This window comes from Cavia porcellus, unplaced genomic scaffold, assembly GCF_034190915.1.
Source record: "Cavia porcellus strain 051 isolate PalLab524CR breed Dunkin Hartley unplaced genomic scaffold, mCavPor4.1 scaffold_13, whole genome shotgun sequence".
NCBI lineage: Eukaryota > Metazoa > Chordata > Mammalia > Rodentia > Caviidae > Cavia > Cavia porcellus.
In genome coordinates, this window is record NW_026947496.1 from 20,042,591 (window position 1) to 20,051,413 (window position 8,823).

The window sequence follows — 8,823 nt, forward strand, 5'->3', positions numbered from 1 at the left end:
GAGAGTAATAGGGGTAACTAGACCAGTATTTGTTATAGGTTGGAAAGATGGGCTTTAATAGGTAAAGGAATACAATTAGAGATCAAGGCCAGGAGAGAGAAGATTTGGAACCACTTAGGTAAATAGCAGATCCTCCCCCACCAATTTAAAACCAAGGGTCTTGGTGAGACCCAAAAATGCACTGTGTACCCTGGGGAAGGTAAAGGGGAGGGAGAGTCTTAAAAAAGATGGCAGATGATATTGTTAACAGTGTATCAGGATTTAAAACCCACATTACTCAAACCACTCTGCTTAGATAGATTTTATTCTGCCCCAGTTTGTCTACTTGCATTAGATTTGAGGGCATAGACAGCTATCCCAAAAACATCAGCATATAGCAGAGTAATCATCTTTAATTTCCAATTAACTTAATCTGGAGCCCTGTATGACTTATATGTTTTATCATGACTGATCTTAGTTAAATCTGGTTTGTTTGATTGCTGTTTGATATTGACAGATTTTATTCAAAACTGATATGGTTGATAGTATCAAGTCTGAGAGTATAGGCAACTACACTGAAGATGACAAGACTCACTATGATACCCATTCTGGTTTGATTACTACCTGTTTTTGAAGTTTTATATTATATACAAAGTTATATTTTTATTAATACTGTTATGTACTGATATATTCAATTATACTATGTCTGATGATATAGCCAATTCTATTGAAGGTAACAAGAGACAACACAGGAACTATGGTACAACTCCTTGTATAACAGTCTTATATGTCTTTTTTGTTTCATGTGTTTATAGGAATATATTTTGTTTTGTCTTGCTTTGTTTTGTTTCTCCCTCTAATATAGAAAGGATAGAAATACATGTTAAGACTCATGCATGTGTAGACCCTATAAACAGTTTATGAGGACTGATCTTATGACACATGATGAAATGAACAAATACTTTGAAGACAAAGAGACTCTAAAATACCCAGTGCTGATCCTGGAGTGTCATAATGTGAAACCCAGCTGTAGTATTATTCTTTGTTCAGAGTGATATTAGCCTGCTTGTGTTTGTTCAATCTCAACATAATTGAAGATATGGATAACTGCATGTATGTTTAAGTATATAGGATTGATAACCATATTTTTAAGTTTTTGTTGGATAGTTGATCAGAACTGGTTGCAGTCTCACTGTTTGAATCTGTACTTTATATGCTCCACTTTAGTATCTTGAATAACTATTTGTAAGAGGACAATCTGTAATCATCAGCTAATGATTTCTTACTGTTTATTTTTTCTTTGAAAATATGTGTTATTTCTACCCGTTTTCTGTTTTGTTTAGTCTTTATTTAAATAAAATTTTTAAAAAAGAAAGTATTACATTGCATTCTGGCAACAACACATTGAGGTTAATATTATGATTCTTAATTTACAGACGAGGAAATTGAGGCCCAAAGAAGTTAGCTGCCCATATGTGTGATGGAACTGGAGGATTTTCATGCTTTCAGACAGAAAACTATTCTTTTTTCCCTCCTTGCAACCTGCTTATCCCAAACCTACCAGATGCAGGGAATGTACTATGCTCTCTGCAAACAGACATTTGTTCTTCTGTGGAATGTCTTTTGGAAGACGATAAAACAAGATTTTTTCTCAATTTCTCAAGTATTTTCTATTTACTATAGGAATCTTGCAAGATGCAGAAAATTATAAGGAAGAAAATAAAACCTCACGATATTCCAACCTTTCAGCAATTTTTCCTCCATGAAAAAAGTTAAAAAGATGCGGATTTTTCAATTAGTATTATTCTGCTAACACTACTTTGTAATATGTCTTTGACTCAGAAACATAGCTCTTCCCTGAAGTTTTCCTGTCATTCCATGTGCACTAGTTTCCTCTCTAAGTGAGGCAGAAAGAACAACTGGGCCCTTCCCTTTTCTCCTGACAGTCATAAAGGGGTGTGACCTGAGGGGCTGTCACCTCACTCCCTAGTATGGCTACTGCTGCTGCCTCTCTGAAGAGCAGTTGAAAACAGTGGCTAATTGTGACAGCTGGAGAGGCACCAGGGCACATTGCTGATATCCCTCAAATCCCTGAACCCCAAGGGGTCATGCTCAGTGCTAAGATTGCTTATGAAGACCCACAAAATTCAAGCAGCAGATGTCTCTGGTCTTGGTCATTTTTGTAGGAGCTTGGGAAATGTTTGTCAGACTTTCTCCACAGTAGCTGGTGCTTTCCAGGTCCAGAAGATCCTGGGCCCAACTGCAACAGGCGTAAAACATGGACCTTTTCCAGATGGCCCTGCCCTTCTGACACTGTCCCAAAGGTCCTCCAGCAGGCTGTGCTTGTGCAGCCCGCTCCTTCTCTGTATAAGCAGTGCTCATTCACACCCTAAGGGTCTGGGCAGTAGCACTCCCTCCAGTGCCGATCCCTCTTGCTGCAACATAGGTGTTAATAGAGCCCTTGCTCAGCGGTCCTATTCCCTATTGAGGACAGTGGGCTTAGTCAGCTGTACTAAAAAAAGCTTGGTAATTCTGGGTATGGTGGTGCATACCTGTAATCCCAGCACTTGGGAGGCAGAAGCAGGAGGATTGCTGCGAATTTGAGACCAGCCTGGGCTGCAAAGTAAGCTCAAGGTCAGCCAGAACTGCATAGTAAGACTGTTGCAAAAAGACAAAAACAAAACAAAACAAAACAAAACTTGGTAACACTAGGGGTGATTTGCCTTGAAGAGTGCCCAAGATTGATTGTGTGAGTGGCAGCAAAGACTGAAGACTTGCGGGCATCAGAATTGGAGGACTGAAGCTACTGGTGGCCTATATCTGAGATGCAGAACCTGAAGGTGTTGGCCAAGGAGGTAAAAGGCCAAGGCCCAAGGTCATGCTGGTGGTGGCATGTCCCAGAGAGACAGCAAGAACTGCAGGAAGAGCTCCAGAAATCTGCAAAGGGGCCTAAAAGCCTCAGCTTCCCAGAGCTGATGGGAGTGGCTAGAAGTTGGCAGGGGCTGTAAGACTAAGAACATCACATGGAGAGCTGTGACACTAAGAGCAAAGAGGTGCTGGCATTCAAAGTTCAGATCTGTGACACTAGCAGCTGAGTCATTGGCACTCAAAGCCTGTACCTGGTAACTTCAAGAGCACAGTGCTTTGCCAGTTCAAGATTTCCATCTATACTGACAAAAACAACCCTCAGCTGAATGGTAACATAAGTAAGTTTTTTTTTTCTTTTTCTTTAAAAAAATTTTTTTTGAGACAGGGTCTCACTCTGCAGTTCAGGCTGGCCTCGAGCTCACTTTGTAGTTCAAGACCAAGCCTGGTCTTGAACTCACAACCATCCTCCTGCCTCAGCTTCCTGAGTACTGGGATTACAGGTCTGTGCCACCACGTGCAGCTGACATAAATAAATTTTTTTTTTTGTCTTTTTCCTTTTTATCGGTACCAGGGATCGAACTCAGGAAGACATAAATAAATTTTAATCATAAAGGACAACAGTCATGTTTCCTATATGTCTCAGATTTATAATTTGGCATGGGGCACTCATTCAATAAAAACTTGACTGATAAGAAAACAAACGTTAATCGACAAATATTTTATTTAGTGGGAGAACGTATCTCTGACCTCTTGGTTAACCTAAACTGGATTTTGAGGCATGCAAACCCAACTAAACATTTTATTTTAGGTTAGAATAACCTGCTGAACTTGGAGGCAGGAGACTGTGCCCATTACTAGCACTTAAAAGTAGGGAGATCAGTTGAAGCTGTGTCAGCCTCATTTGCCCAGCTGTACAGGTGAAAAATGTGTGCTTACTTAACCTCCCCAGAGAGTATATGAAAACCAAGAGAGTTAATGTACAAATGATACAATACGCACGCAAGTCCTCTATAAATAAGGAGGTACGTTATCATTTCTCTTTGTAACCTTGCCACATGGGTGAACTGTGCTCTGAATATGCATAGAATTTGTCCCCAGCTATTGATCACACCTACTTCTCAGTAACATTATGCACTAGTTTAGATTCCAAGTTGTTAGCATTTCTATTAGTTTTAAATACTTTTCAATAATAAAATTTCTTTTAATAATGAAGCCCCTCCTGGAATTTTATCCATATTTTAATATCAATTTTTAAAACTTAGTTTTAGCGCCCATTGATAGACCCTAGTCCCTTAAGCCATGACTTTCTTATACAAATTTAAAAACAAATGTGGTTCTGGTGATTGAACCCAGGGCCACTCCATCATTGAGCTATACCTCCAGTTGTTTTCAATTTTTATTTTGAGACAGAGTCTAATTAAATTGCCCAGGCTGCCCTCAAACTTATGATCTTCCTTCTTCAGCTTCTCAAATAGCTGAGATTACAGCTATGCACTACTATGCTTGGCTTAAGTTCTTTACTTTGTAAAACTCTCTAAGCAAACTGTTTTAGAGGAATGTATAAGTGTAGTAAATCTTTTAGGTCTTTAAATCTGTACAGTGTTGGAACATTTTCCTGTTGTCTGTATTTGGACTTGGCAGATGTATCAGTCTCCTTTCTGCTGCTGGGAGAAAGCACTTCACATATACAACAGAACAGAGAAAAGGTTTATTTCAGCTCACAGTTTCAATCCACACTGGCTAGCCCCAAGGCAGAAATGGCATAGTGGACCAAATCTGCCCACTTCATAGCAACCAGGCATCAGAGAGATTAGGTACGAGTGGAGTCAAGAGAGAGGCCCCCAATGACCTACCACCTCCAGTGGGCCCACACCTCCTAACGGCACGTTCAGCTATGAACTCATCAGTGGATTAATCCATTGATGAGGTGAGCATGCTTGTGAGCTATTTACCAGCCTGGAGTCCTACTTTTGAGACTTCTAGAGGACGTTTCAGGTCTGAACCATAACGTCAGGCAAAAACTAGGACTCATGAAGAATCTTTAATGCAAATATTTCCAGGTACTACTTGAAACAACCTTATAGCAAACATATTTATTATTTATGTGAAATGCAAATGGAACTGGGTGTCATGTTTATTTGTAGTTGCCCAGTCCAGCAATCCTACTTTATTTTTTGGTCCTGGGGATCCAACTCATGACCTTGCTCTTGCCAGGCAGGCGCTTATGCTGCTGAGCTGAATTCCTGGTCCTGCAAGCCTAGTTTATATTCAACAATGTAAGAATAGAATTCTTGGGTTACATCCTTTTCCTCCTCAAAATTATAATGATATACTATTTCTCTGCCCGCTCTGTGAAGTCTGATTTTTGTTCCTCCTTGGGCACCCTTCCATTTTTTCCCCTTCAGACTGCTGTAGAGAGTTTTCATTATTTTTGTAATATGAAGTTGGTATTTTTAAGGGTATGTAGGAATTTCATGGATTTAATAAAGCTCTCATAAAACTTCAGAGACTCTTGGAATTATAGCACATATCTGGTAATGTAACCCATCTTCCTGACTTGCCTTAAACTTTGCTACCCCCAGCCCTTTTTGTCTGAATCTAAACTTGTTGAGAGTGTCAGCTGTGTCTCTGCAACTCTGAATTTGTAGTCCACAGCACAGTGACATAGAGTTGCAGAAATGCTGGGTAAGAGAGCAAATGATTGAATACGTGCTGAACCTTAGGACTAGCTGAACACTTTTTAAAGTCTTATGCATAATATTCCTAAGACAATGCACAACAGTTGTGGAAAAATATGAAGATAATCTCTGATAATAGTCCCCTGACATAAGGAACACTCCCAAGGATGAAGGAATGCTTGATTTTGAGGAAAGGGGAGAATAAAATAGGTCCCAATTCCAGGCATGAAAAATATGAGGCAGAAAAAGATTTAATTAAGAAACATAGGCTAATAGATTTTTATTTATTCAAAATGAGAGTGAAACTCATGTTTCATTTTGTCACCCTTGCTGAGAGGCCTGGGAGCATGAGAAAATAATTTTTCCCACTTTGAAATGAATGACAACAAGGTGTCCCTGCTGTTTTGAAGAGCAACATTCCAGCATTTGATGGAGCCAAGAGGCCAATCAGGGCCGCTGGATTAGGGCCAGACAGCCTTCCCAAGATGGGGGTGTCAGGGGTGACTGACTTCTGAGGCCATCAGTGTCCTGTGGAAGGAATGAAATGCCCTTTGATGTGGAGCTGCAACCCTGGGTGCGGAGAGCTAATTTCCAGTCTCAAACAATCTCTAAAAACAAATCACAGTCAGACTTCGCTGGGTAGAATGGCTCTGAGGTCCCCACACTCCAAGATCAAAGGACTCATCTTCCCTCACACCGTTACGCAACTCTCCCACTTCTTTTATGATTGTAGCAAGTAATTCACATAGCTTGAGAAGTTTTACAGGTGCTGTGAATAACAAATTTTCTTGGTTGTTTGTCATTGGGCACAAATTCATTTTCTTTAGGGCAATAAGTAGCGATCAAAACTTAGCTGTTAAACTTTGTCATGTATAAGGTGATTCTAACTTGGTACCCTACTGCCTTTGCTTTCTTCATCTATTTATATTCACTACTCCAGGAGGCTAATGTCTAATGAGGTCCTATTCTTTAAGAATTATGCAACAATAACAGCAAAGCTAGCAATTTTCTAGAATTCTGTCCTGGAATTATTTTCTTAATTTAAGCTTCAATTCAGTGCCATCTTAGATGCTAACCCTATATATATAGTGAAGTCCTGAATCTCCCTCAGAATTGAAAGATTGTGTGATTTTTAAGGACTCAAAAGCAAAGGTTTCTCATCCCTTGTGCCTCATTCAGAGATACGTATCCTATTGTTCTTGTCATTTTCTGAAGCTGTTCTGAAAGTGCCTTCTCAAGGCTGTTCCATTGTGCTGATATGGTTGCCTGTGTGTCACAAATCAATCACATCATTTACTTTTCATGGTCATTTTGACTTTGGGGAAGAGCCAGAAGTCACATGGTGCCACATCTGGTGAATGAAGTAGATGAGGACAAACCATGATGTTTTTACAAGCCCATCTTTTTGTTGGATGGCAACATCATTCACCAAAATTTTGATCACACCTTGTAAAAACACTCATGAATGAGGATTTCCAGAACTGTTTCAGAAAGTGGCAAGAACAATGGGATAAGTGTGTTGGAGGAGGTTCAATAGTAATGCAGGTTCTACTGCAATGTATTTTTTTTTAAATTTTATTTAAGGAGAAAAGAAAAAAAAAGCAGAGAAAGGGTACAAGTTATACAGATTTACAGAAAAAAAATGAACAGTAGGAAATCACTAGTTAATGGAATACATATTGTCATCTTAGAAATAATTGTTCAAGTCACAAAATTAAAGCTTGTAAAGTGGACATTCCAACAATGATACTGCAAACAGTTCTGTTCAATGATCCAATAAAACTCTGTGATATCATTTTTTATCTTATACACTTAAATATACATGCCGTTATATAGTTTGGAGCACTTTCTTTTCCTCTCTTTTGTACAATGACTATTACACATTTTGGGTTTCATTGCTCCCACAGTTCTTATTACTTTTTTGGAAGAGAGTAAAACCAAATGTGACATAACAGAACAGAATCAGTCAAGTCAAAAGGGTGGACATAATAGATAATGTAAAAGCATAATACAAGGTGATCAACAATGGTTACCATAATGCCTCCCGCTATCTCTAATAGAATTGCCTATATCATTAGTTATAATACAATTGAACAAAACAGTAAAGAACAAAACCGACAAAACCAAAACATTGGAGACATTGTAGGTCTTCAAAATTAGATAAAAGTCAACGAGAATGGGCGTTATAATGAATCTCATTATCTTCACAGCTGATGCCTAAACTTTCGAACCTGATACTATCCAGCAAAACAGAATAGGGGAACATCAGTCAAAAACAAGTGAGAGTAACACAGGGCTTCAAATCGAGATAATGGAAAGTCAAAGTGGGTTACTATAATATATCCTACTATTTTTTCCTTTAATTAAAAGGATAAAAATAAAAAAAGTAAATAATGGAGTGGAGATTGAGATAAAAGAGGGCATAACAGCGAAACAGCGCAGATCAAAACATAACCATTTAAGCAGAATAGTGTTTCACCACCAGATAATCCCAACCCAAAAGTAGTTACCATATTGACTCTTTCCTTGAAATCCTTGAGTACAACTTCGTATACTGTAGCATTAAGTATATCAAAACAATGTAAAACCATTTAAGAGAATGACAGCATTACAGAGTATTTAGAATCGACCAACAGAAAATGAACAATGGCTTCTGTATAATCTCCTTGTCTTTAAAAGGTTTTTGCTTATACTATCGTACATAATAAAATCCAATAAGATACAACCTATTTAGACCATTGGAGACAGAAGAACAAAAGCTAGATGAGACTTCAAAACAAGATGATACTAAATCAGTATTACCTATTAAGATGTCATTTTCTCCAAAATAGCTGTTCCTATCATCCAATCTTCTCTGTCTCATTTCTGTTGAACTCTTTTTCTGTCAGTAGCTGTCAGTTTGTCTTCTTCATTTTGTTCTCTGCTCCATTCATTGTGGCCTCCCCGCCACTATTTCTGGGTTCTTTGTATTTTTCTTTTTTTAGAATATAATGCAATACTTTCTGTAGAGTTGAATTGGTGGTTGCAAATTCCCCCAGTTCCTCTTTATCCTGGAAGCACCTTGTTTTTCCATCAATTTCCAGGGACAGTTGTGCAGGATATCTCAATCTTGGCTGGAGATTATTATCTTTCAAAGCTTGAATTATTTCCCCCCATGCTCTTCGTGATTTGATGGTTTGTGCAGAGAAATCTGCTGTAATTCTGATGGGCGTTCCCTTGTAAGTGGTCTGTTTCTTGTCTCTGACAGCTTTTAATATTCTGTTCTTGTATTGAATTTCTGGAATTTTTATTATTATAT